This window comes from Cynocephalus volans, chromosome 4 (assembly GCF_027409185.1).
Source record: "Cynocephalus volans isolate mCynVol1 chromosome 4, mCynVol1.pri, whole genome shotgun sequence".
Lineage (NCBI taxonomy): Eukaryota > Metazoa > Chordata > Mammalia > Dermoptera > Cynocephalidae > Cynocephalus > Cynocephalus volans.
In genome coordinates this window covers 98846100-98871958 of record NC_084463.1, presented here as the reverse complement: position 1 = coordinate 98871958, position 25859 = coordinate 98846100, and the positions used below count along the sequence as shown (strand labels likewise).

General features: G+C 38.3%; 1 protein-coding gene and 1 pseudogene across 2 annotated transcripts in view; one reads left to right on the top strand and one right to left on the bottom strand.

The window, feature by feature from the left end:
• UVRAG (UV radiation resistance associated) overlaps positions 1–25859 on the top strand; it is a 303565-nt gene that overhangs the window by 93364 nt on the left and 184342 nt on the right. The gene's annotated exons all lie outside the window — the stretch shown is intronic.
• On the bottom strand, positions 19344–21150 carry LOC134375004 (small ubiquitin-related modifier 1-like; annotated as a pseudogene).

The window sequence follows — 25859 nt, the reverse complement described above, 5'->3', positions numbered from 1 at the left end:
TAACCACCTGCTATGGTTCGGATAGGGTTTGTCCCACCAAAACTCATGTTGAAATTTGATCCCCAATGTATCAGTGTTGGGAGGTGGGGCCTAGTGGGAGGTGGTTGGGTCTTGGGGACAGATCTCCCATGAATAGATTAATGCCTTGGGTCAGGGGTGGGTGGATGATGAATTGTCATACTCCCTGGAATGGATTAGTTCCCAAAAGAGCAGGTTGTTAAAAAGAGTCTGGCTTCCTTGGTTTCTCTCTTGCTTTCTCTTTCACCATGTGAACTCTGTGCACATGCCCACTTCCTTCCATTTTCTGCCTTGAGTTGGGAGCAGCCTGAGGTCCTCGTCAGATGCAGCTGCCCAATCTTGGACTTTCCTGTCACCAGAATCGTGAGCCAAGTAAATCTCTTTTCTTTATTAATTATGCAGTCTCAGGTATTCTGCTATAGCAACACAAAATGGACAAATACACCATGTCTCTGAAGATGTTAAAGTTTGATTGTGAAACTTTCCATTTTATTCTATGATCCTAATCTGTAAAATGATGATGATAATAGCATCTATGTTATTGGGTTATTAGGACAATTAAACAAGTTAAAGTGCTTAGTACAATGCCTGAACATAGCACTATATTTGTTAACGATTAGCATCATCATCAGCTGAAACACATTAAATTATTTTGGGAATTTTTGGTTCTTTTAAGGTTAGAACTTAGCTATTAAATCATCTAGTTCAGGTGTTTTTTATAGTCTTATCATTTCAATTCCTTTAGTGCTGTTTGCTCTATCCATTTTTTCCTAACTATTTTGGTTTATTGTTGGCAATTTGTTTTTTGGTAGGAAACCATCTATTTAATCTTGATTTTCAGAATTTTTGCTGATATAGTGCATATATTTTTATTTTATAAATCTCTTAATTATTTCAGTAATTTACAGCACATTTTCTAAGCCCAGAAACCACTCCAGTATTTTAGTTAGAAATATTGTTGTATTATGAACTCTTCTTGGACAGGATACTTTCTTTTTTTCTTTTTTCTGACCGGTAAGGGGATCGCAACCCTCGGTCTGGTGTCGTCCACACCACGCTCAGCCAGTGAGCGCACTGGCCATCCCTATACAGGATCTGAACCTGCGGCGCCACCAGCGCCACACTCTCCCGAGTGAGCCACGGGGCTGGCCCTTGGACAGGATACTTTCTAATGTTGAAGATGTAATGCTTTTTTCTTTGTGCTAAAACAAAACATTTCAGATACTTTTGCCTTTAAAATGTTTATTAGAATGAGTACCTGACACAGAGTAGATGCTCAGTAAGCAGTTATTAAATGAATGAATGAATAAACAAAGGGTGAAATACAATCTGTTTGGGTAATAACTGCATAACAGGTAGATTTTTGGAAGAATTTTTTAAATGGTAAATCTTTAATCACCTTTCCAAAGATGATTAATACTAACCTTGGATATGTTCTGCCATAGTGTATTTTTAATACAAAATATTTTAAATATAAAATGTCTGAATATTTCATTTTGTACAAAGTGCTTGGTAATGAAAAAGTTGTGTGAAAGCAGTATATGTTAAAATAACTCCAGTTTATTAAATGAGTGAACCAGTAGTTAGGACTTACTGATAGATCTCATAGTCTTTAACTAGGACCTCCTGTAGGCTATTCATGTTGCTAAGTCCTTTTTCTCTAGTTTACTGAGTGTTTAATAGAGAGTGGGAACAAAGTGGAGAAATTAAATGAAACAATGTTCAAAACTCCACCTGGCTTAGAGAAAAAGTCAATTTTCAGATGTTATTGAAATGGTAAATGAAGAATAAAATCATCATAAAGAAGAAAGGAACATTCTTTGAGGGCAGTTAAATATGAGTAGTCTTCTGTCTAAGAGATGATCTCTGTCTCTGCCCCTGTCCTTCCATTCTGGCTTGAATTCACAGTTACTTTACTAAGACTGCTTTGTTTAAGATGTCATTGCAAATTAAGGCTTTACCATTATACCCCTTGTAGCTGCCTTGTGACTTCTTCTACATTCCTACTGGTGCCAGGCATGTTCCAAGGCAGCTTTCCAAGGCTTAGTGATTTCACCCTGATGTCTCTGCCAATAAAAATAACCAGTTACCATTAAACACCTACCCCACCCATAACTTGATTTTTACATGCTGTTTTAAGGGAACTTATCAGAGATTTTAAGAGAATTAATACCTTATGTTCATCAGGGTATCACCTGGCCCTTGTTCTGAAAGTGGGATGCTTCACCTTTGGAGAGAATTCAAGACCCAACATGTTTGTCTGTTGAGCGTGGACTTTGTAATAACCTTATTCCCACAGTTGATTCTTTATGACTGGAAATACTCTATTACCATGAGAAGCCAGATTCTTACTTTGGGGACTTATATTCTAGTGGGACAGATTAACAGATATAGCAAGCAAGGAGCCTTTTATTCATTGAGAAGTTAATAATAATTTCTAAATATTTTGTGTTCTAGGGATAAGCAGAATCCCTTTCTTTTTTATAAAGGGCCTACATGGGTGTGGGGAAGGAAAACAGTATTTGAGTATCTAACATATAAAAAGCTCTTAAATGCTAAAAATTTAGCATACATATTTTTATAATATTCACAATAGCATGTTACTATTATAATTTTCTTTTACTGGTAAGCAAACTGAAGTTTGGAAAGTTGAACACCTTGGTCCCAAGGTATTCAGCTAGTAAGTCATGCAGAGTCCAGGTCTGTCTGGTGGCAAAGGCCTTTTCATTATAATTCTGCATCTCATGTGGAGGAATTCCCCGTGACATTCCTTTCTTTTGAGGCTGTCTAATAGCACCCATACCCCTCTCAATAAAATTTCTTTGTTGGTGTATGTATCTCAGCATAAAATCAGCCAGGCATTTCTTAGAGTCTTTGGCACCTGCACAATGAAGACTTTTATAATAGGCTTTCCTAGAGCCCTCCAAAGTGTGTTTAACATAGTCCTCACCTCTTCCCCTCCCCATGGAGGAGGTGTTAATTCACACCCATAGGATTGCCAATTGAGGAATGTTGCTATGACTCTATGACCACGTAGTTCCTTTTACTTCTTTTCTCTCAATATGTTAAGGTTGGACACAGTGATTTTTCCTCATATGAGATCCCTGACTGTTCTCAGGCTCCCGTTCCTTAAATTTGGACTGTGGAAGAAGCATACTAATGTCATAGAGGTACAATGACTTTTCCATAGTAGCACCGATTTTTCTATTCTTGAGATTATTTGGTTCTAGTAAGAGTCATATTTGAACCTTGGAGGAGAACTGACTTTAAACAGTTTATGGGAAGAACATCTGCAGTTCAAATTTATGAAAAATTCAGAGTAAGCCAGGAAATTGATTCAGCAGCATTAAAAAAGGAGCTAAGATGATTTTATATTGCATTAATTAAAATATATTGTCCAGATCAAGGGAACTATTAGTCTTCCTGGACTTTGTGTTCATTAGATCATATTTGGAATATTCTGTTTAATTTGAATTCCAGTTTACTTTGATGAGAAAGAGACAGGGGAGATGGCCAGGATGATGAATGGTTTTAAAACAGTTATGTAAAGCCTGGTTGGGAATAGAGGATATTTAGTCTGGAGAAGAGAGGACTTTGGGGATATAGTTGCTGTCTTTAAACAGTTATTTATTTAGTTAATTTGGCAAACAATTTTTGGGTAATAATAGTAAAAGACATTTATTGAATATATACCATATCTGCCAGGTAAATCCTTTATATGCTTTATCTCATTTAATCTCCTTTCTGACTCCATTTCCTTTTTCTCATGCTGCCACCTACATTCTATAGAATTTGGAGTTTTTCTTAAGGGGTGTAATTTGCAAGAGAAAAAGTATATAGGTATGTTGTTTCTGAGAGTAGAATATAATGACAGATAAATTTATTGAATGTTTATTATATATCAGGCACTTCTTATATCCTGAAGAAGACAGAAAAAATTTCTGTCTTCATTGTAGTGGGAAATTCAGAAGGAAAGAAAGAAAGAAAGAAAAAAATTTTTTTGGTAGTGGTAAGTGCTATGAAGAAAAATAAAGCAGGGGAAGGGTAGGATGAGTTATTTTAGATCAGAGAAGACCTCACTAAGAAGAAAGTATTTGAACAAAGACTTGAAAAGGATAAGGCACAAGTTGTGTGGGAATCTGGAGGAAGAACATTCCAGAGAGAAGAGGTAGCAGGTACGAAAGCCCTGAGGTGAGCGTGAATTTGGTTTATTGCAAGAATAACTAGGAGGTCAGTCTAGTTTGAGCATAATGAGCAAAGTTGACAGAGTCCAGATTGTGTAGTTTTAGATCTTTTCCCAAGCATGATAGGAAGCTGTTGGAGTGTTTTCAGCAAGGAAGTGATGTGATATGATCTTTACTTACAGAAAATGACTCTGGCATGGAGAATAGACTGGGTGGTGGGAGAATGACAAGAGGGAGATCGGTTAAGAGACTATTGCAGTAGTCTAGGCAGGAGATGAGCATGGCTTAGGCTGGTCTGGTAGCAGTTGAGGTAAATGAAGAGAAGTGGCCAGATTCCTGACATATTTAGAAGGTAGAGCTAACTGGACTTGCTAATGGATTAAATGTGGGTGTGTGAGAGAAATTGGATTTAAGGATAACTCCCAGGTGTTTAGCTAGAGTAACTAGGTGAACTGTGGTGGTATGTGTAGGGAAAGTGAAGATAAATGGTCAGGATCCCTCGGGGAATCAGAATCTTGCTGAGCATTTGATGTAAATATGCACGTATGCCCAAGTGTTCATTGGTTATTGTCTAATGTAGTTGCGTATGTGCGTCCAGGTGTCCTGGGTTATTGGACTTTAAGTATAAAGGATGAGTGGCTCTGATCCACAGTGCCCCCCGCCCCCCCCCCCCCCCCCCCCCGAGAGGGGCACGGGGAGGTGGCTGCTGCTGCTGGATCCGCTGAATCCACTGAAGGCTGCTATAAACTGCTGCTGAGGACTGAGCTCGTGTCATTTGCCAGTGGCCCCCGGGATCTTTCCCAATTACCTACCTTGCTACCTGCATGTGAGGGGTCTGTGGACCCAGTCTGAACAACGGACTTGAAGGGTCTGTGGGCCCCGGTAACCCGACAGTATGTATGAAAACAAAGGTTGTGGGATTCTTGGAGGGAAGGAGGAACAAGTAATAGAGACTCAAGAGTATAATCAGGACACGCTAGTTTTGAGATATGTGGTAGCTATAAAGTGGAGGTGCTGAGAAGGCAGTTGGATACACAGTTTTGATGTCAGGGGCCAGTTGGTGCCAGAGATATGAATTTGGGATTTTTTTTTTTTTTTTTGGACAACTGGCCTGTACAGGGATCTGCACCCTTGACCTTGGTGTTATTAGCACCATGCTCTACCGAGTAATCTAACAGGCCAACCCTGAATTTGGGAATTGTATCAGTCTAGGGTCAGTGTAGGAAACATAAACCACTCTAGATATTTTAATCAGAAGGAGATTTAATATAGGAAATTGGATAATTATAAAATCATCAAAGTCTGGAGAAGTAGAAGTTGGAAGGCTGCTTCTAGGCTTCAGGAACACACTACCACTAGTCCTCAAGGTCAGCCCACCACAGCTGTGATTCAGCAATCAGAAAACTGCTGCTGGTGAAATAGGCATCCCACATCCACCAGACACCTGAATAAAGAACCTGTCTACTGAAAAAACTCATACCTGAGAAAGTCTGTCACCACTATAGGAAGAATAGCCTCCAACCCTTCTACCTTCCAGATTTTGGTCAAGCCACTCCAACATTTGAGAAGAACATAGCCAAAGAGAAGGGATAGCTAAAGAGGTTGGGGAAAATCTAGGACAATGTGGTATCTCAGAAGCCAAAGTAAATTAAGAATTTTTGAAGGGAGTGATCAATTGAATCAAATGCTGAGTGAGATGAGGCTGAGAATTAAATGCTGAATTTAGTAACTTGGAGCTCACTGATGGCGTTTATAAGAGCAGTTTTGGTGGTATAGTAGAAGTGGGTTAAGGAGAGAGTGGGAATGAGGAAGCAAGCACAAGAAGTAAAGACTACTCTTGTAATTTTTTTCTGTACAGAGGAGCAAGGAAATGGCACTAATGCTGGAAGAAAATGAGGGGTCAGGGGAAGTGTTCTTTGTTTTGAGAGGAGGATATTTAACATTCATGTGCTACAGGAGAATTTGTGGCTGCCCAAGAAAAAGGGGAAAATAGCAGGCCCAAAAAACCTTTGACGAGGTAGAGACAAGTGGATGGTTTGGCCTCAGAAGAAGGGCTGTACGTGTGTTATCAATACATGAAAGTAGAGTATTTGGGTACAGATACAGAATCACTTGCTAAATTTGGTGATGGGAGAACAAATTAGTTATCCTCTGGTTGCTTTTGTTTTTCAGGAGGGTCATCAGCCAGGTGTCAGGAAGGTAGAGAGAATGTATAAAGCTTCAGGAGAAAAGAGAAAGTATAAAATAACTGTCTTGGAGAATGAGACTTTAAATTAACCAAACCGATGGTTCTCAAACTTTAGCCTCTGTTGAAACCAGATGGAGGGCTTAGTATAACATTGCTGTTCCCTACCCCCAGAGTTTTTGAATCATTAGGTCTGGGATGGAGCCTGGGAGTTTGCATTTATAACTCTCCTAGGTGATCCTGAGGCTGCTGGTCCAGGGACCATACTTGGGTTATAAATGTAAAGGGAGACTATTCATCATATTGAGTGTGTTTCCTCAGCTGTATTCAGCTGCTTGGGTGCAAAGGTGGAGAAAGCAGTGTACTGAATTTAATCAGAATTGAAATGTTGTGACGTGAACTTAAGGGAAAGAAGAGAGGGCCAAAGGAGTGATTAATAATGATGGACCATGAAATCTAAGCTGGATAAAGAGAGAAGTGAGAACATGAAGGAAGTAATCATTAGTGAAAAGGTGGTAGGATCCATGGATTGGAAATTCTGATTGCAAAGACTAAGTGTTTGAGTGGGGTGCTGGAAGTGATCTGGAAGTCAAAGGTTGAGATGCTTGAGATAAAGTATTGTAGTTGCTGAAGTTATTGGTTATTATTTAAAGTATGAGAATAAGTGGTTGAGTTGGATAGAGGTCAGGAACCTGGTAGATTGTAATATTGGATAGATTTACATGCATGGAGAAGTCATTGAGAGCAATGAGTGGCAGGAGTGGTGGTGGAGAGAGAGAGAGATGGTGAGTCAGGTGCTAAAATCTTCAGTTACTAAGCTGGGATAGTGTATTGCTATAGCAATAGTATTGCTAGGGCAATAGTTACGCTAATTGTCTGGCTACGCCAATTGTACTGTTAGGGCTAGGGGTCACAGACCCTTCAAACCCGTTGTACAGACGGGGTTACAGACCCCTCATATGCCAGGCTGGGTCACCAGACCCCTCACACACAGGTCCATGCTAGGTAATTGGGAAAGATCCCGGGAGCTGTTGTCAGAAAACATGAGCTCAGTCCTCAGCAGCAGCTTACAGGTCCAGCAGTGGTGGAGAGGGTCCCAGGGGCCCTGGCACAACAGCCTCCAGCAGCGGTAGTGCCCTCCCCATGGTCCCCCCAGGGATATCCTGGGGGTAGAGGGCGCCATGGATCAGAGCCACTTGTCCTTTATACTTAAGTCATAACCCAGGACACCTGGGTGCACATGCTAAATTACTTTAGACAATAACCCAAGGAATACCTGGGCACATGTGCGTATTTACATCAAATGCTTGGCAAGATTCTGAACATCTGAGGATCCCTGACCATTTTCCTATATTTTCTCAGCACCTCCTTTGCTCAGTTTTCAAGATCTTCAAGCTTGAACTGTAACACTGGTTCAAAAGTTTCTGGAGGAGAATTACGTTGATATTTTTAAAAAGCATTTTGTCAACTAAATTCCCTGGGTAAGGACTCAATGGCAAAAATACAGCACTGTTGATCTTGTGGAGGTTTGTTCTTTTTGTTAGTCTTGATTTCAATCTGGCAGAATTTTTTTGAAAACATATTCCTTGTTTAAATGAAAAGGGCTATTGATTCAGGTTTTTTGGCTTATTTCTGTTAGTATTTTAGGTATCGATTTTTCACGGTGTTATAAGCATCCTGAGTCCGATTTATGACAAATTAGTCGTTTATTATTATTATTATTATTTTGAAACATCTGTTCTTAGTTTTACAAAATTAGCTTGGAATTTCAGCAAACTTGCTGTTATGTCAGATGCATTTTGTAACATTTTTTAAAAAACTTTATTTTTTAGAACAGTTTTAGATTTACAGAAACATTGCTAAGATAGTACAGAGAGTTCCCATTATATCCCACACTTAGCTTAACTAAAATCCATACTTTATTCAGATATCCTCTTCCAGGATCTCATCCTGGACACCATATTACATTTAGTCATCAGGTTTCCTTTGGCTCCTCTTTGCTGTCACAGTTTCTCAGTCTTTTCCTGTTGATGACCTTGACAGTTTTGAGGATTACTGGCCAGGTATTTTGTGAAATGTCTCTCAATTGAGATGTCTGATGTTTTTCTCATTATTATGTTGGATTGATAGGTTTTCCAACATTTTTGATGATCAAACCATTATGATTATATGATTATGAAAACTGACCAGAATTTTACCAAAGTAGTATCCTTATGAATCATGGAGCATGTTGTGTGATAAACATTGCAGTTGAGAATTTTAAAATGAGTTAGGTGCAGGGTTTTAGTAATCCAGTATTATAGAAAAAGAATGCTGGTCAATTATTTGAAATAAAATGTCACTAACAACAAATCTTTATTGAGAACGTGCTTTAGTAAGGCCTTTGCTACTCTGTCAATCGTCGCTCTATTATATCAGTTCCAGTGGGAGCTCTGCACAAAATAAACAATAGCAGAATGAAATATGGAGTGCTGCTTTATGAGTAGCTGCCCAAAGAACGAGTGCAGTCAGTGCAACTCGCTGGGAAAAGGTTGAGTTAAAACAGCTTCATTTAGCCTAAGGAAACCTCTACCTTACCCCTAAATCTAAATCTTGGCCTCAGCATGCTCAGTCATATCTTTATTTGGGGGTGTGTGTTGGTAGAGGAGAGGAAGGAAGCACCTTGTCATCTTCCATTATAAAACTTTACATGGTGATGTAATTCCCTATTTAATTATTCTGTATCACCTAAGAGATTGTAAACCTTGTGGGGACAGGGACTCTGGTTTATCTTGCTCATTATTATAGCCACTGGTGCTTATTCCCTGGCACATGATAGGCATTAAATTAACAAAGAATAATTGGGAGTTTTTCAGGCAGTAGAAGGGACAGATTATACCTGGATAGCAGCATGTACAAAGGTAGGGAACACTTGCCCGACATGTTAAATAAATTATTCCAGATGTAGATCATATTCCTCTGCTCTAGGAAGCTTCCTTGAATCTCTCTTCATTCCTTATACTCTTATAACACTTACCAAGCATTCCATGCCCTGGACATGTATTTTTATCTTTTTATGTATATACCTTCTCATCTCCTCAATAACAGTTACCACTTTTTTGAGTGCCTGCTATGTGCAGATATTGTGCTGGGTGTTGTATATATTTTATTATCCTATTTAATCCTTTCAACAACCCAGCACATTAGGCAAGTGAGTAAATTGAGGCTCAGGATGGTTTAATAACTTGCCCAAGGTTGTACAATGTTTTCCAGGCATGTTCCAAAAGCTGAGGTCTTTTCTACTGCTCCATGCTGTTTTTAGCAGAATACATTGCTTCACTAGAATTTATATGCTTAATGAATATCTTCTATACTTTTTAGACCTCACCACAGTTCCATTCTGTTTTTGTTGATTATTTGATCAAAGGGCCATGTAATCCTAACACTTCTTCAGACTTTGGAGCAGAACAGCAAAACTGGTGAAATAGCTAACTTCAAGTGTTGCATTGTCAAGGCTAAAAATGAATGACTAGCTTATTGATTCTTTATATGATAACCTATTATTCTAGAACTGTCTTTATATAGAGCAGACAGAAAAAGAAAGTTTTATAATTCCTCTGAGAAAAAATATATTTACTCAAAGTGTGTTAGGCATTCCAGTTTTGATACTTCAACAGTAAGCTGTCTTCTGTAGCTTTGGAAACTATAACTTCTCAGTGCTTGTTTTTAAACTACAATTTTCTTTTTAATATAAGTACATTTTGATGGTGGAAAGAAGTTGTCATGTGGAATTACTCTGTGGAACCATTTGAATAGACTTGAAACATTGTTTATACATAAATAAATTCACCACTCTAAAAAATATTCTGGCAGGGCACAGTATGTGCTGGCATGTGTAAGTCAACCTGTATTTGATACTGAGTTTCACTAGTCATAGGAGGTGGTGAAAAGTGCTACTCTTTTCACCAAGCCAATGGAAAAGGCAAGGTGTTGGAATTTCTTTCTTTTTCTTTTTAAATTTCTTTTAACCTTTCCTAGAAATTCATCAGAAGTATCTTTTCAAAATGAATTATTTTGGTGTAATGTAGTTAGCATGACACAATTATAAATGTTGATGTTTATTTCATGAATTTTCTTTCTTTCTTTCTTTCTTTCTTTTTGGTGGTTGACTGGTACAGTGATCTGAACCCTTGACCTTGGTGTTATCAGCACCATGCTCTCCAAATAAACCACCAACTAACCCTTTTTCTTTTTTTAATGCTGTTTTCCAATGGTATGATTTCCATGGTATGATCAGTTTTACTCACTATCATTTGTATGTTGTTTATTCATTTAGCAGCTATTAATTGTGCTTCTACTAGTTATTGTGCTGGCTATGTGCTGGGGCTATAAATGTAAATAAGTTATGACCCCTGCCTTCAAGGAGATTTCAATCTAGTGGGTTAGACAACTAAGTGCACAAACAGTATGGTGTAAAAAATGCTGTGGTAGGGGCCGGCCTGTGGCTCACTCGGGAGAGTGCGGTGCTGATAGCACCAAGGCCACGGGTTCGGATCCCATATAGGGATGGCTGGTTTGCTCACTGGGTGAGCGTGGTGCTGACAACACCAAGTCAAGGGTTAAGATCATCTTTTTAAAAATAAATAAATAAATAAATAAAAAATGCTGTGGTGGCATCCTATGCTTGCTTCTCTGGGAACATAGGGAAAAGAGGCCCCAAAGTGGTCAAGAGAAACTTCTTGGAGAAAAGTGATAGCTTCTTTCTTTTTCTTTCCCTCGACCCCTTCCTGGCTCACTTTTAAAAACTAAAATTAAACCTACATACTATTTAAAAGAAAAATCAAACTCTAAAATGAGAAGTAACAGTTCCTGTTTTACTCTCCCCAGCCTTGCCCCAATCTCGCTCCTTGGCAGTAACCACTTTTAGTACTTTCTGTTTCCTTTAAGGTGGTTATCGTTAAAACTTCAAATAATGTACTTTGTTTCTGTTATCTGATATGTAAACTTAGATAGCAACTCTTGGTTTTGGACAATGAAAGATGAGAAATTTAGCACATTTGTGGTACCTACCACCTTCTCTTTCTATCTGCCACTACCTCTGTGTTTTTGTTAGCTATCTCATTTTTACATTATCAATTTTTTAAAAAATTTACATTTTGCTATGTTATTATAATCAATTCTTGTGCTTTGCCTACAGGATGACTTAAAAATTGAGTCACAAAGAAATATCTTTCTTAATATTATTATAGATCCAAGTAGTGTGATACACTAACACCAGAAGAATCTCTCAAGAGTTGAGGTCCAATGGATGAACTTTTTGGCCTTGTTTTTTTTAAAGCATAAAATCCTGACTGCTGTGATTGGATATGTGAATTCCATTCTTCTCTGTGAACATATAATGTGTTGTTTAGAAACTGAAATAGGTTAGTGCTGCATTTATTTGGTGATATCAATTTATAACAGCCAAACAATAACCTAAAAGTTAGCATTCACTAAGCAGCAAAACATCTCATACCTACAGTGTTCTACATGTTATTTATAGGAAGAATCCATAGGCCTCATTTAGAAACTGTTTACTCTTATTTTGTGTGCTTTTCTACAAATCGTGATTATCTAGTATCCAAGTTCGTAATAGATTAAGTATGTGATTTAGTGGTGTTACTGGCAGAATAGAAAGCCCCAAGATATGTTGCGTAAGAATGTTATGGACAGCAAAAGCAGAAAAAATATTAAAGGCTGGCATAATTTAAAAGTATTATGATGTGGGGCTGTGATACCGAGCAATTTTTATAAGCCTGAGCGTCTTCTGATATTCATAATAATTGTCAATCTTTGAGAAAATGTATTATTTTCATTGTACACAGTGTCAGAAGCCAGGGAAGTAAGTAATACGTTGAAGATATATTCCTATCCAGAATGGTTAAAATTTGAAATATTGTTTTTGGCAATTGAAAAAGAGAAGCACATGATACAGTTACCTGGAAAGTTAATTTGTGTGGGAGATCTTCTCTGATGTCAGTGGAATTGTATAGTTATTCTTCATATTTGTGACATCAGTAGCAATTGCTTTATTAGTTATTGAAAACTCAGCCCAAACAAAATAGCTACCGTGTGACTTATTATTGTGAAGCAGCTGTTGATCTTGTGAAATATGACATTTAGGAAAAAGGGGCAGTTTTGGCCAATTATTTTATAATGTTTCTCAATTTTGATTTGTTTGTTTCTTCACAAAGAGATTCAGGTTATGCATTTTGGAAGGAATAATATAGAAGTGGTGTTGTGTTCTTCTTGCATCCTGTCAGTTGGCATACATTTTCATTTGTCTCATTACTAGTGATATTAACTGCAAATCCTTGATTAGAGTGGTGTCTGCCAAGTATCTCCTCTATGAAGTTAACCTTTTTGACTTTCCAATCAGTAAGTATTTTGTGGGGATATTTTTAGATTATATAAATATCTCATTTTTCATCAAATTTCTACCCACCAGTATTAGCATACATTTATGTTTCTTGGCTGAGTTAATTGTTAAAATGATGGTTGCCAAATGGTTATTTTCTAATTCCATTATCTCATCTACATTTATCAGTTGACATTTCACTGTAAGGTAAAGTTTTCTTCTCTTTCTGTTAATGTATTTATATCAGTATGGGCATATGGATTTCTGTTTTATCCAGTGGGTTATAATCTGGTATTATAATTATTTATTTTGATACTCAGTCATTCCAGATTTGGCCATGGGAACCTCTTCAAGCTGGCTTCTGTGTTCTTATGACATATTTCCATCACTCTTTGAATATTTTCTTCCTTTGCAGCACAATATATTCGAAGCTTATATTCCTTTTGCATTAGAATTAGTCATTTCTCCAAGGAGTTTTGGTTTCTTTTAGTAAAAAATAAGTTTTTTAGAAACCAAGATCTGGGCCTATGTGTTCTTTGCAACTGGGGTATCACTGCTCCCAGGCCCTCTCAGTGGAGAGAGCTAGGAAATATATGCATGTATGTACATATTTATGTATGTGTACACACATACATATACACACCTGTATTTTTATATCTTCTGTCTATTTATCCATCTACTGATATAATGATCTTCCTGTACTGAAAACTATGAATTCACACAGATATCTTTAATTCCCATCTAACACCATAGGTTCATTTTAATTTTCTTCTTTTCTGTATTTATGACTCCTTTCTCTAACAATGAGAAAACTGGCCCCCCATTATCTTCAGTATATTTATTTATTAGGTCAGTTTCCTCTGTATATAATCAATCTTCTATTGCTGCTGCCATCCCACCACCACCACCACTCAGACACTGTTCTCACCCCACCAAGGCTCTACACTTTCAATGAGTTGCTATCCTGCTACCCCCATTTGGACTCCCTTGTGACCCTGTTCAGGCGCTTTACTAGGCTATCACCCCTCTCCCTAGTCCCATACTATATGGAAGTCTACCCTGTTTGGCTCCACTTCAGGCTTTTAGATTGAATTATTTAGGAAGGAAGAAAAAGAAGGTTCACAGTTTTATGGCTTTTCTCTTTAAAGCAGATTATTCACATTATATAATCCTATATAAGAGGTGGATGTGATGGGTAGAGCAGCCTGCTTGGATAGTGATGGTGGGTAACGTAGGGTCCTAACTGTAATAAATTCTGCTTTGTTTTACTCAGTCTTTTCATCTGAACTATTTCAAATGTTGATATTTTTATTAGAACTGTTAATGTGATTTTCAAGGAACTATACATAGGCATCAGCAGATGTTCATAGATGACAACTATATGACGGTGAAAGTTATTCTATAGGATCTAGAGTATGAGATTTATTAACTTTTGGTGGTGTACTTTCTTGATTTTTTGTATTTCTGGTGTCTTTTTTTTGGTGTTTATTCATTGTGGCAGGGGGTTTCACAGTCCACCGGTTTGAGACTAATGACTAACTAGGATGTTGCTGTGGTTGCCAATTTGGTATGGCTCCCGCCGTGACTGCTCAGTTGGCCTCTAGTGTCTTGTGTGTGTGGTTGCCTCGGGTCTTGGGCTTCTCCGGGGATCCACCTTTCTGGCCAGCTTGGACTCTGCTGGGCTGGTGTATCACGTACCACAGGGTGTGTGATCTCTGTTGAGCTTTCACTTCCTGTACAGGACTTCTCCCCGTTCCTTGTGCTCTGGCCCAGGCTGTTAGATCATGCAGTGGCGACCCCACCGGGTGTGTGGTTTCTGTCGAGTCTCCGCCTCCCTGGCCGCACGTCTCCCCCCTCTGTGCACACTGTGCTGGGCTGGGGTGTGTCTTCTGCACCCCTCGTCTATCAGCTGGGCCTTCAAGACCCCACTCAGCACCGCCTCGCCCAGGAAGTCTGCCAGGTTTCTGCTAGGCACAGACGACCGGTCTCTCTGGGTGCCTTTGTAGCACTGTGTAGATCTTTCTCGGGTCTTGTTCACCTTTGTATCCCCCCGGTATAAACCGAGTCTAGTGCCCGCCTGCAGCCTGCTCTTCCAGCAGGTTCAAGCGGACCTGGGAACTCTCCTACCACACTATTCCCAACCAGAAATTCGTTAGGCTTTTTTCCAAACTGGTGGTCGCAGAGATGGTATCTGCCTCCCAGTAACAGGAAGTTTACCGGGGCCGGAGTCCAGGGTGTGGTGGAGTGACAGTCGGCCCGCCCGTACTTCCTTGCCCTCCCAACACTGGTCGGGACGCCCCACGCCCCCAGCCCCGCCAGAGAACCGCGGAGGGAGTGGGAGAGGAGGCCGGCCCGCAGGCTCCGGAAAGCCCCGCGCCAGGCCAAGCAAATGGGCTCAGTGATGGCCGAGCAGGGCGGAGCTGCCCGCACCTGGGAAAATGGAGGCAGCACCGGGAGGTGAGTGGCCTGGTGGTGCAGGCGGGAGCCGCGTGGGCATCCACCCCCCGAACAGAGCTGTGCCAGGGATCACTCACAGTGCTGTGCCAGGTCGGGTGCTCGCTCTCTGTCTCTGGTTTGTCGCCTTCCGTGTTCTCGGCGCTGCCGCCTCGGGCTGTTCAATCGCGGCGTGGCTCGGGCGCTCCCAGGAGTCTTCTTTAATGCCGGTCTGAAACCTCGAATCCTGGATAGGGCAGCTGGCCGCCTTCAGCGCGTCCCCAGCCTCCGGGATCCTGGCTGCATCCACAGCAGCCCTGGCGCCGTGTTCCCTGTTTCGAGACTCGCTTTTGCAGCTAAGAATCAGTTCTTTTCCTGCTCCACACTTCAAAGCTGTTGCCTGTAAATGAGGCAGCCTCTCCTGCCGGGGGCAAAGTGGCGTTGAGCCCCCACGACCGGCCAGCAGCTGTAGTCCTCCCTTAAGAGATGGTGAGAGGAAGGTCCACAAGTTTCCCGGCTGCCTGAGGCCCAGTGGCCGCCTTTTACACCTCAGCTACTCCGCGCCAGCCGCCGCAGCCGCCGCCATCTTGAAACCTGACGGTGAAAGTTATGCTGTGTATTTCAAAATATGTGTTCGTAATGCACATACTAACACTGATGTTTCCTACCAGTCTGGTGATCAAGTACATTTAAAATAAAAAGCAAAAGGTAGCATCAGTTTTTTAGACAGTTGTGAATAGTTATCTCATAGTCTTCGTGTGTGTTTTTGTGTGTATGTGTCTATAAATGAGGGACCAGAAAATTAGAAAGGTTATTGTTTTTTATTATTAGTAAACATTTAATTAAATATTTTAAAAGAAATTGTTGGAAAACATCAGATTTAATTCATCTTTGTACCACTCCTGTGTCTAGTGCTGCTCTGCTTCATAGGATCCAAATAAATATTGATTGAAAGAATGATTGGATGTTGATGTTTGAGTGTGTCTAATAAATACTTGGTGAATTTTCCACTGTAGCTTTTAGTGTATGCTTACCCACAGTGCTAGCTGTGTGCTTGTGTAAAAATGAATGGAGATGAAAGGTCTTGGGTTCTGGTGCTAAGGATTTTTTTCAAAACAGCTTTACTGAGGCATAATTAATATAATAAACTTCATTTAGTTAATGAGGGAATACAGTTGAATAAGTTTTGTTATGCATACATCTATGAAACTATCATCACAATCAAGATAATGTAGATATCCAACAACCCCAAAAGTTTCCTTATGCCCCTTTCTAATTCTTCCCTCTCACTCATTCTCTCCTCAGATAACTCCTGATATGCTTTTGTCACCATAGTTTGAATTTTCTAGAATTTTATATAAATAGAATCATGTAATATGTGTTCTTTTTTGTGTGCTTTCTGTGACTCAAGATAATTATCCATGTTGTGTGTATCAACAGTTCATTCCTTTTTGTTTTTGAGTTGTATTTGATCATACGGATATTCCATAATACATATACCTACCACGTGACTCAGTCATTCTACTCCTAGGTATTTATCCAAGAGAAATGAAGGCCTGTGACCAAAAAAGATTTGTGTACAAATGTTTGTAAGGTTTTTATTTGTAATAGTACAAAACTGGAAACAATCCAGATGTCCATCAATAAATGATTGCTCTAAAAGGGATCTGAAAGAAATGTGTTAAATAGGTATTCCTTCTTTACATGTTTGAGAGAATTCACAGCAAAACCATCTGGGGTTCATTGGGCTTCTTGAATCTGTGGGTTTGTAGCATTCACCAAATTTGGAAATTTGTCTGCCATTAGTTTTTTAAGTATTTTTTTCTTTCTCCTCCACTATTATTTTCCCCTTCTTAGACTCTAATGACATGCATCATAGGGCCTCGAGAAGCCAACACACACTGATGATTTGTTTTGTTTTGTATTAGTCTTATTCTCTCTGTGTGTTTCATTTTTGAATAGTTCCTAGAAATGTCCACAGACATTTAGTATGTCATCAAGTTTACTAATCTACTATAACATCTAATTTGTTCATCTATCGTATATATGTGTATGTATGTATATATGTGTGTGTATATGTATAATTTTTATTTATCTTTTACCATTTTATATACTTTAGTTTTATCTCTAGAAGTTCAATTTGGGTCTTTCAAAAATTGTGATGTCTCTGCTTAATGTGTTGAATCTATTTTCTACCTTTAAACACATGAATTATAGTTGTAATAACTTTTAATGGCACTGGCTACTAATTCTATTGTCTCTGTTAATTCTGAGTCAGTTTCAATTTATTTTGCTACTTATTTTGGATTGTATTTTCTTGCTTCTTTTCTTTTTTTTTCTTTAAAAGATGACCGGTGAGGGGATCTTAACCCTTGACTTGGTGTTGTGAGCACCATGGTCACCCAGTGAGCTAACCGGCCATCCCTATATGGGATCCGAACCCGTGGCCTTGGTGTTATCAGCACCACACTCTCCTGAGTGAGCCATGGGCCGGCCCCTTGCTTCTTTTCGTATATGGTAATTTTGAATTGGATGCCAGACTTTGTAAATTTTACCTTATTTGCTGGGTATTTTTGTATTCCTGTAAGTATTCCTGAGGTTTATTCTGAGATATAGTTATGTTACTTAGAAAAATTTTGTGCCTATCAGTTTTTGCTTTTAAGCTTCATTAGGCTGAACTAGAGCAGCATTTAATCTAGAGTTAATTTTATCTTTTATCTACCTATGAAGCATAGCTCTTCTGTCTGCTTTATTGTATGGCCCATGAATTATGGGTCATATTCTGGCTATTGGGAATGGGTGCTATTCCTGGCCCTGGGAAAGCTCTGTTTATTGTTTCTTCTAGTTCCTTTAGGCAGTTCTTTTCCTGACTATGGATCATTTCCATAAATAATTCACTGATCAGTACTCAGCTGAATACTTGAGTGACCCTCTGCAGATCTCTGGAATTTTATGTGGTGTATCTGTTTCTTCTTTAGTACTGTGCTCTGAGAACTCTAGCACTCATGGTTTCCGTGGACTCCCAACTCTTTCTCCTTCACTCAAGTAGACCTCTACTCAAATAGATTTGCTCTATTGGGATACCCCTTCCTGCTCTTCAGCTTGGAAACTTTTCAGGCAGTAAACTTGGGCAATTGTAGAACTCACCTCCTGTGTTTCCCCACTTTCAGGTATTACTGTCCTTTGTTGCCTGATGGTTAAAGTCTTGATGACCATTGTTTCATATGTTTTCTTAGTGTTTTGGGTTTTTTGTTTTGTTTTGTTTTGTTTTAGTTATTTCAGGTGGGAATTAAATGGTTCTCTTACTCTATTTTCTCTAGAAGTGGAATAAATTATGCCATTCCTAGATGTTTCAATGTCCATAACTACAGGTAAAAAATAACTTTTCTCTACACGCTACTTTAGTGGAAGATGTGAACCTTACCTTGCAACCTCTGTATCGTTTTCTTTATTTTCCTTTGATCCTATTCAAATTTGAACTGAAACAATTTTATGGAAAGCCTACTAGGTGCCAGGCATACTAGAATGAGAGTTCTGTTCATATGATCTGATTCCTTTCCATAGAGAACTCAGAGCTTAGAGATGATTAGAGAGGTTACATAAATTCCTCTAAATCGTAGTTCTTCAGTTGGTAAAACTGAGTTTCAAACCAGATCTTTTGGCTTCCAGTTGAGTGTCATTTTCACTTATAGTGTCCTTATATAACTCCTACACATACATATGCATAGACATAAACTCATACATATACCTGTGTACATGCATATGCATATGTGCGTACATATACACATACATACCCTGTATAATTCAGGAAGTCACATGAGCATATAGTCTAAAGAGTTCTAACCCTCTTTAGATTGTTTTTGCTTATCAGTGATTAAAAGACCTGTGAAACATTTGAGAATATGCAAGCTGATAATCAGCTGGAGGCCCAGTAAAGAAGAAGGAGAGTATGGTGGTTTATTTTCTGGAACAGACTTTTCAAGGGTTGTAAGTACTAGTATGCTGGTAGAAACTTGCCTTTGGAGACACTGTAGCACTGTAGTAATTTCGATTTGTGTCCAGTCAAAACTGCAACAGAATTGCCAGTATAGAAGGAATTTTGTGTTTGCTCGTTTTCTTCAGATGGAAGACCAAATGGAGAAATTTGTTAAGGCAGTTCTGAAACACTATACCAGAAACCAAAATGAGCAAATTTAATCACATGTATTGGCAATAAGGGATTCCGTGAAAATGTTTCAATTTCTGGGAGCAACATTTTTACCTTCTAATACCAGTAGTAAGACCATTTTCATAACTATGTATATGTAGCATGCAAATGGGACAAAGAGGACAAGGAGACAGTGTGGTATAAAGGAAAGAGAAGGGAATTGGTAGGTAAGAAACTTGGGCTTTAGTCCCAGCTTTCTGACTGGCATAATTTTGAGACTTTGGACAAGTCACTTAATCTAACTGGGGTTCTGTTTTCATATTTAAAATGAGAACATTGAATTAAAAGACCTCAAAAATAACTCCTAGTACTAACATTATCATGGTCCTTTGGATATAAAGATGACCTTAATTGACGTAAGAGTCAGTTTCCTAGTTATTCTAGAACTAAAAACAAAAAAATAATTGCTTTACTATATCATCACATTTTATTTTCTGCTGAAACGGTCATTATCCAGTCTGATTGCCCGTCTAATTCACAAAAATTAGACCCAGATTAATTTTAATGATTCCTAAAATATCTAGTCCTTCAGCAGAGGTAGAGATTTGCTATTATTGAGGGTTTTCAGAGACCATACCACAAGTTTTGTGAGCACTTGCTAAAGTGCTTTGGACAGTGGCATTCTTGTTGGGTTAAATATGTATTTCTAAGGGGATATTAATAATTAGAATCATTGCTGATATTTGAGTACTTATCAAGCAGTATAGATGCTTTTGAAGTATTTAATCCTCAAAATAAACCTTTAAAGAATGTACTATTTCTATCCCTATTTTATAGATAAGGTATAGAAAGGTAACTTCCACAAACTCATATGGTTAATAAGCAACTGAGTTGGGATTTGAACCATTACTGGTGCCTTAGCCAACCTTCTTAACCACTACACTATACTACCTATTATATTTATAAAGTCCAAGTATATCAAACAGCCTTTTTAAAAACTCATCATTACTATCACCACATCTAGCATTTCCCCCTCCAACCTATCAGTTTCTTTTGGTGCAAAACCAAGAGAGTCAGCTAAGGGAAGGGCATTTTTTCTGTGGTTGAGTTCTCTGAAAAACTTCATCTTGCACTGAAAGTTATAGTCCAGATAAACTTTAGAGGCTAGAACTTCAGGGCCAAGTAGAAAGTCATTATGAATCCTTGCATCGGCCATCTTTTATGATCACAAGCCTGAAAATGCGGAATCCTGAAAAAGGTGGCCTCTGTCGGCACCCGTGTAATTTTTAAAAAGCAGAGGGTGATAGGAAGGGGACTAAGGCTTGATTATAAAAGATCAGGACAATGAAGACAAATAATAATAATCAGCACTAGAATTAAAAATATGAGGCATTTTAAAGAGATGTGGTACCAGTTGCAATTCAGTTTTGAATGCTATATTACAAAAGAACTGTTTTAAAAAATAAAAAAGATTTAAAGAAAAAGAATAAAACCAAGAATATTTAAATTTTTGAATAACCTTTTTGTTTGTTCCTGATAAACTTCAGTCACATCTTGATTCATTCCTTGTGCTTTCGGAGTGTGAGTATCAGCAATTTTCTGTCCTTCAAAGAGAAACTTGAATGAATTCGTTGGAATTCTTTTGTATTTGATAGTATGAATCTTTGAGTTTCTTGAGGTGTGTTGTCATTTTAACCTTGAAGTGAATCTCACTGCTGGCCTATGCAATGATTTTGAATTAAATGTATTCTCTTTCTTTCTTGTCCCTCAAGTCCAAGGTGGGAGCTTTTGCCTCTTAGTCTCACATGGTGATGGTGGCTTCTTTTTGGGGTCATCACACAACAGTGACCTCACTGTTGGAGAATTTCTCTCTGAGGTTTACAAATGTGTTTTTCCTTTATGGCTTTACACCACTGCTTTATGTTAAGATTTAACCAAGCTCAATAATTATTTTTTTTCGAATGCCATTCTTATGAAACCCAATTAGTTGAGAAAATATTATTTAAATAACAATTTAAAAATTGATTTAAATAACCATTAAGTATATATTAAACACTTGCTAAGTGTACAACCCTTTGGTAGACACAGTAGAGGAGGGGATATAAGAGAAGAAAAGAAGCTTACTGTCTATTTAGTTGAATAAGATTTAGTACATGAAAAAATTAGTGTCAAGACAAATATAATCAAATGCTGAACTTTGTGGTACATATGCTTGTTGAGTAAAATAATGTATAAGGTACTTAGAAAACATTTAGAAAAAGGAGAATCCAATATGATTTCTCTGAAGTCTTTAGAGACAGAATGAAGAAAACTGTGAGATTAGGAGAAGACATCAGATTGCTTCTTTACTTACATGTTTGGTGCCTCAGATGGAATAGCTGGAACAGTGGAGGCTGGCTGGGTATCTGTCTGCCTTTCTCCAAGCAGCTTCTCCACATGGCTAGCTTGGGCTTCTTCACATATGGCATTTTCAGGTTAGTTAGATTTCTTGCATGGAGACTGGCTTCCCCCAGAGTGTATGCTCAGAGAGAAGAAGTAGAAGTTTTCAGGCCAATTAAGGGCTATGTCTAAAACTAGCACAGTCACTTCTGCCATATTCTATTTGTCAAAGCAGTCACAGGGCCTGCCAGGATTCATGGGGGTAGAGAAATAGATTGTACTTCTTGGTGGAGGAATATTAAGGACACATTGCAGAAGATCATGTTTGGAAAATTTAATTTGTCACAAAAAGCATCCTTGATATTCTGATATTTTGACACTGATTATTAAATGTTGGAATTTAATGATAGGGTCTTTTTATCAGATTAAGAAATGGGGTCATTCTCCCATTATCTTGATGAATAACAACTTGCTTCCTTCTATCCATACTAATCTCCTTTATCAAACAGTCACTTGGCTATATACCCTTTACATTTTCCTCCAAATGTGCTTTTTTATTCTTTATGTAGCGAGGCTGAGAATTTTCTAAATCTTTATGTTCTGCTTCCTTTTTAATGATAAATTTCATCTTTAAGTCATTTCTGTCTTTCATTTTGTTATATGCAGTTGAAAGATGCTGCCCAGCATCCTAAATACTTTCCTTCTTAGATATTTCTTCTGGCAGATAACCTGCTTTATTACTCTTAAATTTTGCTTTCCATAAATTCCTTGGGCATGGACACAATATAGCCAACTTCTTTGCCATTTTATTACAAGGATGTACTTTTCTCCAGTTTCCAATACCTTGTTTCTTATTTCTATCTGAGACCTCATCAGAATTCTCTTTACAGTCCATCTTTCTTTTCTTTTTTTTTTGACCGGTAAGGGGATCGCAACCCTTGGCACGGTGTGGTCTGCACCACGCTCAGCCAGTGAGCACACCGGCCATCCCTATATAGGATCCGAACCCGTGGCGTCAGCGCTCCCAGCTGACTGAGCCATGGGACCGGCCCTACTGTCCATATTTCTACCAGCATTCTGGTCACAACCACTCAAATAGTCTCTAAGAAATTCAGACTTTCCTACAGCTCTTTTCCTCTTAGTTTTCACCAGAAACACCCTTAGTGTTCCATTTACAACAATCTAGACCTTTTCTAGCCTGTTCCTCCACATTCTTCTAGCTTCTACCCATTACCCAGTGCCAAAGCTGCTTTCACAGTTTCAAGTATTTGTTATAGCAACACATCACTCCTGGTACCAATTTTCTGTCTTAGTCCATTTTGTGCTGCTATAATGGACTGAGACTGGGCAACTTATAATGAACAGAAATTTATTTCTCACAGTTCTGGAGGCTAGGAAGTCCAAGATCAAGATGCCAACATCTGGTGAGTGCCTTCTTGCTATGTCATAACATGGTGGAAGGCATCACTGGCAAAAGGGTAAAGAGAGGGCAAGGAGGAGGAGGCCGAACTTGCCCTTAAAATAAATCTACTCCTGTGATAATGAACCCACTCCCAAGATAATGGCATTAATCCATTCATGAGGATGGAGTTCTCATGACCTAAATATTGCTTAAAGTTTGCACTTTCCAATACTATCAGAGTGGCGATTAAATTTCAACATGAGTTTTGAAGGGGATGAACATTCAAACTATAGTACCTATAAAATTATCAGGGTCTACAACCCTCCTCCTTCCTGCTTTGGTTGCCTTTTTTAGTTTCTTTGTGGTTATTGATCTGTTCAGGTTTTCAGCCTCTTGTGGAGACAATTTTCTACTTTATTGTTTGCTAGAAAATCATCTACTTTTCCTGTTTTTTTTTTTTTAAATATTGCATAAAGTTGTATATGGTATTCCTTTTAAATTTTAAAAATCTTGTCTTTATCTGTAGTTTATTCCCTTTCTTGTTTCTAATTCCTAAGTACTTTTCTATGTACATCCTCAAGTGTGTTTATCGTAATGAATATATTTTATATTAAACTTGTTAAAATCCACATGAGCGGTTTTGTGAAAACATCTGGGAATGATTTAGCCTGCTTTTATGCCAAATGTGGTTCTTCTTGCTTGAAATGAGTTATTTAAGATGTAAATAAGAAACACAAAGAATTGATTATTGTTCTATAACTGTTGCTTCATCAGTATTGTTAGTTTTTGAGGGTAGATCTCGGTTAGACCTGACACATTCATTATCACATGCTTTCACACCACCTACCATTTCCTCAGTAGAACTTTCCCACCCATGATGCTACCATTTACTTTTCTATGAAAGTATGTTAATTTTATAAGTAGCAATAGTATTCTGTTTTATTTGATGCAGTTACCATGAGACTGTGTGTTCTTCTCAACTATGTGCATGGTCTAGACAGAGGAATGTTGAAGTAGACTTTTTGGGTAAACTCCTGATCTTAATAAACCCATCCACAAGTTTTTGAGTGATTCCCATGAGTCTGAGACTGCTGTAGGTGTTGTAGAGATGGAAAAGATTTCTTAGACATTTGAAGTCCTCAGCAATGTAGCTCTGAGCAACCTACCCAGCCTTCTTCTCTTGACAGTATTCTTATGGACTCTTAAGCACACCACATACTTTCTGTTCTGAACAAGCACTGCACTCTGCTCCTTAAATGACTTTGAAAAGCTACTTCCAATACCCTAAATGGCTTTTTGCTTGCATCAAACCATCAGAGTCCTACCTACTGTTCTTTGAAATTGAAACTTAAATTCCATCTTCTTTAGTGAGCCTTTCCCATGAACGAGTTATCTCAAACTAATGTATCCATTTTGAAAGGCTAATTAGATTTCTAGATACAGATAACTCCAATAAAGTGTTTGACAAGGTATGTCATGATAGCTTTGAAAGCAAGATGAAGAAGTATAAACTAAATGACAGAAAAGATAGATTGGTAAGTGCTTAATTACTTGCTATCAACCTAGAGGGAAAGTTTTAGCAGCATGCATAGGGCTCTTTTTGATCTAGTCTTGTTCAACATATCCATTCATTAAATTACTCACCTGCCAAATGTTTATTGAGTACTACATTTTAGAAACTGTACAATAAGCTGGGGATATAATGGTGAACAAGGGAGACATGGTTCTTTCCCCTGAAGATATTACAATCTATGCATCTGAACAAAGGGATAGAAAACTTACTGACTGATGCAATGAAAATGTAGAGATTATAGAGATGATGATTTTTTCATAATGGAATCAGTATATAAGAAGAGCTCTGGGGATTGGAAAGGTAGAATATATGCATATATTCAGCTCATCTTAAATTTCAATATGAAATTTAATTGGGGTGAAAGTATAGTCTTATACTTGAGTCCTAAAATCCAAATATATGAAAAGAAGGAGGCTTGACTTATGGGCAACAGCCTGACTAAAAAAAGAGGTAGAACATTTAGTTTATAGTCAAGTCAATATTAATATTATCAGTAGGATGTGTCTGCCAGGAAAAGTTGGGTTATATTGATAGACATGTAATATCTGGAATGAGAAATGATAGACATTTTCTGCTTTGCAAACTTTACAAACTGTTCTCGAGGCAGTTTTCCAGGAGTTTTTCTACAGTTGATACACTAATAAGAAAACAAATAAGTTTGTCAGTCAACAAATATTTCATAGAATCTGAGAAAAATAAAAGAAATCTCAAAATATCATCTCTTATTTATTGTATACTGTGTTGTGAGGGTCTAAGAGTAGGATGAGATAGGCCTCTCTCTATTTCTGAGGGAGTGAAGGGAAGTAATACTTATTGAAGCTCTATTACTGAAGGCCTGTATGTGTGAGGTACTGTAGGGAAGCTCAGGAGCACAACACTAGTTAAGGTAAAGGTCTAGGTTTCTGAGGAGTGTAGAATACAGTGTTGGAGAAAGCTAGTAAACATGTGATTACAGCATGGTATGGGGTCTAGGTAGAGTCATGCTCCTGGTGAAATTGGGGGGTACCAAAACTCAGATAAGGAGGTACTCTTATCAAATATTAACTATTCCTGGGCTTCTACTTGAGTTTCTCCTCTTCCAAAATTAATTTTTAGGTCTGTTTTGTACCTGGAGGTACCCTGGTCTTTTCACATTGCATCCCAAATAGTCTTAAATTTAAAA